The sequence below is a fragment of the Saccostrea cucullata genome, unplaced genomic scaffold, assembly GCF_032062105.1.
Source record: "Saccostrea cucullata isolate Sc308-1 unplaced genomic scaffold, CSIRO_AGI_Scuc_v1 ctg1906, whole genome shotgun sequence".
Lineage (NCBI taxonomy): Eukaryota > Metazoa > Mollusca > Bivalvia > Ostreida > Ostreidae > Saccostrea > Saccostrea cuccullata.
The window spans coordinates 16,791-27,500 of record NW_026937442.1 but is presented as its reverse complement, the minus strand read 5'-3'; the positions used below and the strand labels follow the sequence as shown (position 1 = coordinate 27,500).

Below are 10,710 nucleotides of genomic sequence, written 5' to 3'. Positions count from 1 at the left end.
TTTTCTTCTCTAATATTTTTAAAATGTCAGAAATAAGAACATTTAATTGAAAATCCTAATTTGGACAATTCCATGTTTATGTACCTAAATAGAGAGAAGATATATATAGAATAGAGAGATATCATTCGTCTTAAAACATCAAGAAATATTTTCTATTTCGATTGACCCTAAATTATAAGTAAAATCAAGGTTGTTGATTTTCTTGGAATTGAGTTTTTTTTTTATTTAAAGACCGATCAGCTTCGGTTTTCGTTCGTCTCGTCACATCAAACCTAAGATGTAAACATTGGTAATTACTGTTTCTTTGTCAAGCGATTTGCATATCGCATAAGAAGAGAAAACTAAAAGTCTTTTGGATGAGACCTTAAAACCCTGAAAAGCCGCGGTCCCGTACCACGAAATACAGGAAGAAACAAGACCCTTCAGTTAAAAGGCGGTTTTTAGTGACTTTTCATTGGCCATTTAGTCACTGAATGGCAGGTACATTTCATTGACAATTCAGATACCTTTCAGTCACAAAATTTGAGACCTATTTAAACAATCACATTTATCTTCATTTATTAGATATTGAATATTTCTAAAAAAAAAAATTCGTGTGATTATAATAAACATTAAAACAAATTCCTTAGTATTGGTTTAAAATCATTGATAGCATCATTTACAAATATGATACATGTAATTGAACCTTCTTAAATAAACAATATTCATTTTAAAAAAAATGAAATCTGAAGGTAATGAACAGTAATCACGCTCAAAAAACCATTACAGCAAAACTTATTTAGTACAAAGCAAAGATGAACCTCTAAAAATATCAGAGGTGAGATCAAGTGTCATTGTTGTGTTAAAAGCACTTAAAATCTTTTTAAAACTCGATCATTGGTTCTGTAGATATTCTACATTCGTGAGAGCGTTTATGTAAATTTTATTACATTTTGACTAATTTTCAACAAGAAATGTAGTTTTAAAAAAATTACATGAAAATTAGTTTTAATTCTTGAAGTAGCTATCCCTTCCCTATTCATCCCTGGGTGTCATTAAAGTGAACGAAATTGTTGTATGATGATTAAGCTTCAATTTCTATCAGGTTGATAATTTTTATGTGAAAATTTCGAACAATGACCAATGTCATTAGTTAATGTTAGTAAAAAATCATGCGAAGGGCATAATACTCTAAATGCTAAATTGACAGACATACATATGACAATCAGATGATAAATCTTAAGAGTCAATGCACCCGCCATATTCACACGTACCAGTACTAATTAATATATTAATTCTAAATTTCATGTGACTATCAAAAATATACTGAATGGTAAAAGAAACGCAGGGTAGGATACTATTCAATCTTTTCTTTTTTACCAAAATTTACGAGAATTGGTTAGATGAGAAGGTTAGTTACTATGCACCAAAGTCAGTATTTAGATTTACTCAAGCGACATGTTTTCTAACAAATCTTATTGCACCATTTGATACTGTCATGTTAATGACCAAGCTTATGGGATGTTGATCCAAACTGCTCTTCTAATTGATTAATTTACAACAAAATTTTCTTTAAATTTTAAACATTTGTCAGTGTTCAGCTGGGCGATGACGCGCACGGGTGTCCTTTATACGGATACAATTGGTCTCCGGACTGGTTTGGAAATCCTTCCTCCTGTCCTACTGTCGTGGAGGCCTACACACACATACACACACAATGCAAAGGTAAACGTCTTGCGCTCAAGACTTCGGATGTGGCCGTGTCTGGTACGGGGACATCTACACACACAGGATGAGGACCTGTTAATTACGCATGCACAATATAATGTCAAGGTAGACATAAACTTTACACATTGTAAGTTAAAGCTGTGCATACACATGTACATATGGCGTACAAATAGCATTAAGATGCTTAACTACAGTATTATACCTTTACTTTACACTTTGTTACAAATATAACAGAACAATAAACATACTAAAAGACACGAACGGGACACCGTACAATCCTTACTCGAACACTTTTGACGAACAGTACATATAAATAACGTATAAAGAAATATAAAAGATAATAAATCTCAAATAGCAAAACAATTAAGGCTGACTTTGTTGAGAAATTCCGAAACTGGTTGTTTTAAGATATTTACAGTATTTACATTTCAATGACCAATAAAAACAAGGCTTACCTCAGAAAAGTAGGACATTACATATTGACAATAGCAGCTAAACTATGGTGAAGTCTGCCATGACTATTTTATTGCACAAAATGTACCAAGATCTAGAGAAGTATAGGAACGTCCTTCTCTATCAGGACTGCCGTGTCCAACTGCCGCACGGACTCAAACTTACTTTCAAGGTTCAGTGATCTGAGGCTTAAAAAGGGTTAAATATGTACATAGTGAAAAACGGAGGCTCACCACAGGGTAATAGAATTTTGCCTGCGTGTTCAAATGTAGCAATTCAAATAAATTTAGATTTTAATGTGACAGATACAACTGACGTATATACATTTTTTTTCAATATTTACAAAATATGAATTTCTTGCAATCTTGGTACAGTTAACGGAAGTTCAATGGGGTCTGGTTTTCGAATTGCATCAGTAAAGACACAGCCAACAACGGGTTACTGAGCAGTTTCTTGTAAATTTTTCCCAACAGAACGTGTTGCCTGTTGTCAGAGAGGGCCTGGAATGGTTTTCAATCAATCGTGACGATGACGTTTACGCGAAACAGAGTCACGTTATGATCAGGGTATTCGTCCTACCACCTGCCACCGCACTACCACAAACACCGCTATTAATACAGTAGACTATCATAGTCATTACACTAAAACCAAAACTGAAAGAAACCAATTGCGCAAATTGGGTTTTTGAGCCGGTCAAATTTGCATTCGTGTTCCTGTCACTGGCGCATGCGCGCGTTGTTTAACTAATTTTTCAACTCGTATACCCATGCTCAAAATAGTAAGGGTTTGAAAGCTTAACACTTTGATTAATTCCATGCAAAGGAGAATCAAGGCCGTGAGAGATGCTCGGCGAGACATTGAAGATAATGAGAGTTTCCGATTTTCAGTGTCCGATTTTCACTTTTGGGGGGATCGTGATATGAGTTTCAATAATCAATTTGAATTTCGGTTAAATTTTCTTTAAAGGTGGTTTTAAAAGTTAGATAGGAATACTGAAAAAAAGAAAAACAAATATAATTTGCATCATAGGTTTACCCTGCGCTTCTTTTTCCTTTCAGTATAAAAAAACACTGATACACAGATCATCTAAATAACTACCCCATCCCGTACATACACGCTCGCACACACATTTGTTATTTGCAACACTAATGATTTGAATATCCACTGATGTTATCGGCTATATAATAAAATCAGACCTAAGGTAAGAATGAGAAGATGCTTTCAGGGGGGGGGGGAGGGGGGTTATTTTCTCTTTATTTCTTTTCTTCATCCACTACTCATTTGAAAATAAATCTCATCAAGACTTACCAGAGAGTATGTTATTACATTTTGCATGGTTGTATTTTACCTAATCTCGATGTATAATGTAGCAAAGCGAAATGTAATAATACTAAATTTCTGGATTACATTTTATATTATATAACGTTAAATGTAATCATCTGATAAAGTTTGTTTTTTACATTTTGCGTTTGATCTCGACACAATATGTTATAACGCAAAATGCAATAATCCTTGTATAATACATTTTGTGTTCTTTTTACATGTTGCGTTGTTACAATGCTAGTTTTGAATACAGCAAATGTAATTTTCTTGTATTATATAGAGTAAGCGTTGGTTTCAATTATTTCAGCATGAAATCTTACCTTTAAGGTCACCGATTCACACAGGTGACCTATTGCTATCCGTTTTTGTCTTTCGTTGTGCTTTAACCTTTGAATATTTTCAGCGTCTTCTCTAAAACAGCTGAACTGATTTCAACCAACTTTGGCATATAGCACCTATGGGTGAAGGGAAACAAAAATTGTGAATTTCATGGACATTTTCCCTTTGGGCCTGAGGGGTGGGGCTAAAACCACCAAAATTAATGTAATCTTAAAAAATATTCGTCTTTACCCCTGGACACAAATCAGTCAAATTGTGCCCAGGATGATAATATGCAATGAACTCTCTACCACCATGATGGTTTTCATGGACCTTAGATCAGCAAACCTTGTGTTATGACATTCTTTATTGATTCCATAGTGAAATTGATTCTTTGATAATCTTTTTCTCTGCTCCAGGGTAAATAAAATAACTAAGTACATAGTTGTAATGAGTAAGAGTTCATCTTCCAAAATTGTGAATTTCATGGCCCCTGGGCTAGGGGTTCTGATGTTAGGGCAGGATCTAATGATTAACAGTGCCTCTTCAACAATTATAAATTTCATGTCTTTGGGGTCAAGGCTTTAGGTCTTGATTATATAATGAAAATGCATTAATTTTTTTTCAAAGATTCTTCTCTGCTCCTGAATAGTAAATAAACTAAGTGATAGTTGGGAGAAATAAGAGTTCCTCTTCAAAAATTTATGATTTTCATGTTGCCTAGGTCAGGGAATCTGGTGTGAGGGATGGGTACGGGGAGGGTCTTTTTTATTATATTGTGAAATTGCATTAAGTTTTTTATTATATTGTGAAATAGCATTAAATCATCTTCTCTGCTCCTGGGCATTAGATAAATTAACTAAGTATATCTTTATTATGAAAATGGCTGCATCTTCAGAAATAATGAACAACATATTTATTCTGCTCCTGGTTATAAAGCAAAATATATCTAAAAAAAAACCAACAAGTGTATAGTTTTGATGTGGAAGGGTGATTTATCCAGCATTATGATTTTCAAAGCCCCTGAGTCAGATGTTCTGGCATAAGATTGAGGCTTTATTATTTCTATTAAACAAACATCCGGTAAAAAAAGAACAAAAGTACGATACTTATGATTAACAGCTTCAAAAACTTGAAAACCCCAAATTTTGTTAAAACTTTATTAAAAATGCAAAATTTTGAATTCTGTTAAGAGGGCTAAAAAGCAACTTCAGGTAATGGAAAAAAATTCATTCAACCCTTAAATAACTGATTTGGCAAAGTAAAAGATGTCCTAACTTTTTTGCCACAAAGTTATAATCCGTATATAATTTTCACCCAAAATTTAGGGTGTTGCGTTTCTATTGACTGTGAGTATATGTACGCGCGTCAACTGTATCCGCTTCTTTAAAAGATAAAAACAAAATTAAAGCACAATTTAATGATTATTGTTTCATTTTAATGTAAGTCAATCGTTAAAATACTACAGAAAACTCAGAAAATAAATCTCTAATAACAATGTTATGGAACAATTTTCAGGGATCTTTACAGGAATCAGATAACCACAGTGGGAGACAAGGCCTTCAACGGTTTGTCAAAATTAAAGACACTGTAAGTATATAAAGATATAACAATGACAGTCTGTTTTGAGAGGATATCATATATTCAATAAATGTATTGAATAAAATGGAAAGCTCTTACAAATGAATTTCATAATTAAAAATATAAATTAATGTTTTACTGATATGATAACTAATATATTTCATCTGTAATATCTTTATTTTCCAGGGATCTGCGAAGGAATAAAATTACCACGTTGGAAGATAATGCCTTCGACGGTTTGGCAAATTTAGAGACACTGTAAGTATATCAAAAATATAGTAATGAGAGTCAACATATCATATTCAATCAAATTATTGAAAAGAAACATTGGAGAACTCTATAAACAATAAATATTACAAATTAGAATAATAAAGCTTGAAATTCTGATTTAATAGCCGACTGTTTTGAAATAAGAATTGACATTTTTTCTTTTTTAATATTGCAAATGTCAGTAAGTAGGACATTCACCTTTACATTTTTGCACAATTTCATGTTAAATATACCTTAAGCAAAGTTGAAAGAACAGTATACTAAGAAATTCACATATAAATATCGCCCACCTTTTAAAGGATCAAAATGGATAAAAGTGGCATAAATTCAAACCGATTAGCAGCGTACATGTATATCTTAAAACATAAAAAAATCTTTAAAAAAAAATATTTTTCTTTCGATTGATCCTTAATTATAAGTAAAAAAAAGGTTGTAGACCGACTTGAAGTTGAAGTTATTAGAAATATAACCAATAAATTAACGAGGTCACACAATTAACATTATTGAGTTCAAAAGGTCAGGCTTTTCTTTGTGTGTAATATATGTACATGTAACACTGATTGCAATAAATATACTAAGGTACTGTGAGCACAAAGCTCACTAATTGATATCCCCCGCCTCAAATATGATTATAATAACAAAGTCGATGTTATGCTCTCGGAGACCCAAAATAAATGTGAGATCAAAAAGTAAAACAGAAGGTTCTCAATGGCATAATGTAAATAAGAATCTGTGAAAGTATCATTTAATTTTATCCAGTGCCATAAGAGGAATTGTGGGTAAGAAATGGATAACCTTCAATATTATACAAAGAATGACAGTTTCCATGTTTTGCTATGGAAAACCCGAAATTTGTGTCCGATTAAAAAGTAAAATAGGAGGTCACAGTAGCACTATGAAATAATGATTCTGTGATAATCTTATTAAATTTCATTCATTGGTATAAGAGGGGTAGCAGATAACCCAAGCATAACAGCTAGGCGGGAGGACGGACGGACACATTATATAACTATATACTCCATGCCTGCGAGCGGTAGGTATGATAAATAAATAAATGAAATAAAAAATAACGATAAAATAAATAAATAATAGTAACAAATATATAAATAAATGAATGAATAAATGAAATAAAAAATAATAAAACAAAATTATATCTAAATTTAAAAAATCGAAAAACAAAATAAAAAAAATTTATTAATATTAATTTACAACAACAGATAAAAAAAATAAATTGATACATAAAAAAGCAGATAATACATTAAGAGGGCAATAACACGACCCTTGGTAATATAAAGTGGAATCAGGTGCCTAGGAGAAGTAAGCATCCCCTGTTGACCTGACACACTCACCGTGAGTCCTGTGTGTTGATCAGATAGAAGGGACATATCGTAATCGAATACAGTATAAACAAAGACATAACAATGAGTCTGAAACACGTCAACTATAATATGACCCAATTATTGGTTATATTTGCTAACAAAGTCATTATAACGACAATGAAATTCATGAAATGCTGAGTTTAAACCAGGTTGGTGAAATTTCGTTAATATTATCTTGTCTAGGAAGCTTGACTCGGTATAAAATCGATCGAATTAGTAATATGTTCTTGAGTATGAAATAAGTTGGGAGATGTACATGTAAACACCATATATAGGAGATAAAACTACATAAAAAAGGAAATATGACGACGGAAAAGCTGTTTCATCTCTTTTGTCATACAATTAAGTTGTTACTTGCACTTATCGTCTACAGTCATTACAACATCTAAATATGAAACATATGCCAGACTATGTGGTGTCTTTCATTTCACTAGGATATTTTGTGTCGTACTATGAAGTGTTACTAAATGTTGCTAACTGATAATACGTCGTCGGTTTTCTGTAGGTGTACAGATATCTATTTTCAAAAAAATGGATACATGTATGTAGGGATTAGCGTAACCATTAATTACTGATACAGATGTTTTACAGTGCATTGTATTCATTTATGAAAAATTAAGAGTGTTCATGAATTAAAGTATCGTTGTTTGTGACGAGGACGTTAAAACATAAAACCTGCGTTTTTGTCCATATATTGTACCTAAATGTCAGGTTGATGATTACAGAACGAGTTCTTCTCCTGTTGAAGTTTTTGAATTAATTCTACTTTATAGAAACAGGTCGGCTAATAAAAGATCATAATTAATACCCATCGTTATGCCAACATTTTGATGGAAGATCTGTGACCGAAGACAACATAAAAGTTCTCAAAAGGAACTCCAGTATCGTTTTGATATCACGTTTAGGAGTTTTTTGTCCAATGAATCTAACAATATGTTCCTACATGTAACACAAAATTTCCTAAAATTGAAACAGCAATGTTCCTGCCATCTTGATGCTATTTCTTTTGAAGCATATGTCGTGAGTTCTTTTTGGATTTTGTAGAATTGAGAAGGAAAACCGATATCAATCAGAAATAACAAATAAGTTTATTAACACAAATTTAAAAAAAAAAAACAAAAAAACAAATTATATTCAATAACACTCACTCACTCTCACTTACCAGCTCACACACCTGAAATGAAAAAGATATGAACTGTTTCGCCAAATCTGATACTTTACATAATTACAATTGCTATTATTATAACAAAGTTGTTTCAATTTGTATCAGATCTTAAATCAAATAATAATTCACTGAATTAAACTGCCTTTTAAAATTGATAATCAGAGAAAGCTCAATGGACTTTCAATAAGAATGAAATATAAATTCAAATGAAAACGTGTTCTTTTATATAACACTGAAAGTTACTCAAAGTAGCAATTCACAACTTGATGTCAACCACGTGTCCCAGAAATTACACCACTGCGCTCTCGCCCACACACGTCTAGGTCCCTTCAAGTTCCGTGGTCCTCAAATATTAGTCCCTTAACCGCAGAGCCCCGGGTCTTAGCCTCCCGCTCCGGTTATACTACCACGCCCTCCACATATGTTGACATTGGATATGACGCATGTGGCCCTCCATACAACACTCGTCAATAAGCCTCACACCTCTAGCGCTCGTCAACTGACCCTCAGTAGGCCCATAGATCAATAACTCGTCTCCAAACCCCTCACGCACTTAAATTAATTTATATTTACAAAAACCTAACCTAAAATACAGCTGAAACTGTAAATTTATAACAGCAAACCAACGAATATATTATCCGAACACTCTTACCGGCTAGAACTGTACAAACACACTGCAATAATCCTCCTGGCAAATTATATGGCTACCCGTTAAATGTACAGTGCTATATCTCACTGAACATCTTTGCCACTTGTATTATCATGCCGGGGAAACTGCAAACGTGGCACACCTGGTCACGCCTGGACACCAGACAAGTTCTCACTAAACTCACCAAACCGACCCCCTTATATACTAGTGACCAAACAGTCTCATAAGAATGGAACCCCGTTTGAACAAAATTTAAATAATATATACAGAAATAAAACAACCTCTTCACAGCATAACATATTATTAGGAATATCTTTGCTTTGTCAACATTTATGCAAACTTAATTAATGATGAAATTTATTATTCTTTATTTATTTTTGTTGCTTTCATATTGCGATGGTTAAGAGTGATTTTCTTTCAAGATTTACAAAGGCCAAAAGAACATACACTTCTCTTATAAATCATGGTATAATAAAAGTTTCATATGAAATTTGAAGTTAACCAACAGTAATCATGAATTAAAATCAAAGTGAATATTAACCTAAATTGTAAGTAGAGCTAACAGAGGCTGAGCATAAGTTCTTTTTAACTTAATATTTCATTTATAATTGGTGTGGTTAAGCTCTTCAACTGAAATGGCATTTGAACAATTAATATTTTATTCATCAACAAGCAAAATGTACAAGACATACTAGCTGAGATCCTTCATATACTTGTTCCTTCAACATAAAGTGCACCGTCACGGTAGTTCAGTTGGTAGAGCGCTCACCCTGTGATTGGAAGGTCGTGTGTTCGAATCACGACCGCAACTGGCTTAATGCAATAGAAAATAGGTAGTAATTGATCCTTAGCCAAGCGCGCTCGGCACTCTGAAGTAAAAATTGCAGGTCCTCCGGATGAGACATTTAAACCAAGAACTTGTATCACGGTAGGCGTTTGAACGATCAAGAACAGTGACAGCTCAATGGCCCTGAGTACCTAGTAAAGGTCTTAATCTGAAGCTGTTCAACTTTTTATGTTAACATGCACTAAATCTCATACTTGTAAAATTGTCTGGATATTCTGTTTATTTCTTTGGATTTTGATGGCAATAATTTGAATGCTTATATCAAAAATACTCGATTAAATAATTTCAAAAATCTGTTTCAGACGGCTGAGCTCCACCAAGATAGCTACAATTCAAAACAACACCTTTAATAGTTTGCAAAATTTAAAAATACTGTAAGTATTTTGTAGCTGCATCAGTTATCTAAGCATCAGATTAAAAAAAAAATATGAGGTGTGCATAAGGTTTCAGGAATTAACGAGATCAAAGACAATTTACTTTCTTCACACTCTTTAGAGATCCGCCAATATTTGAAAACCCAAAGTCAGTGATGAACATAAATGATAAAAACTGTTAGTAGAGTTCTATTTGCTTGACTCATACATTCTACTGAATACTACAAGAACCAGAAAATAATGAGCTTATTGTTTGATGTGTGACTCATGCATATACCAAACCGATTTCTCCCTTTATATTTCTTTGAAACACTGGACAGCAAATTCCGGTTTATATAAATTTCAAACTATACTGAGTTTGAAATCATTTGTCTTCTGGGTCAGTAAGTAAAAACGTGTCTTTTAGCTTAGCTGGGGTGGATTGAAAATGAATTTCAAGCAAGAACTTTAATCCAATATTTTCTCAGAAGTCCGTGTTGAATTGTACCGCCCATTTCATGAGTTATCATTATGGTTTTGAACATATTTTATTGACAATATGTCAAATGGATTGGACACAAGTTCCAAAAACTTAGATAGTCCTTTCCCATATTATTATTATCATTAAATGGTTGGACTGTAACAGCCCTAACAAAAAATACTAT

The 10,710-nt window shown here is 32.9% G+C and overlaps 1 long non-coding RNA gene across 1 annotated transcript in view; it reads left to right on the top strand.

Moving 5' to 3' along the window:
- Positions 1–10,069, top strand: part of LOC134248213 (uncharacterized) — a 10,303-nt gene extending 234 nt beyond the window's left edge. The window contains exons 2-4 of the long non-coding RNA XR_009988003.1: positions 5,320–5,391; positions 5,569–5,640; positions 9,995–10,069. This is a non-coding gene — a long non-coding RNA (uncharacterized LOC134248213). The remainder of the gene's footprint in view (positions 1–5,319; positions 5,392–5,568; positions 5,641–9,994) is intronic.
- Positions 10,070–10,710: the final 641 nt, after the last annotated feature.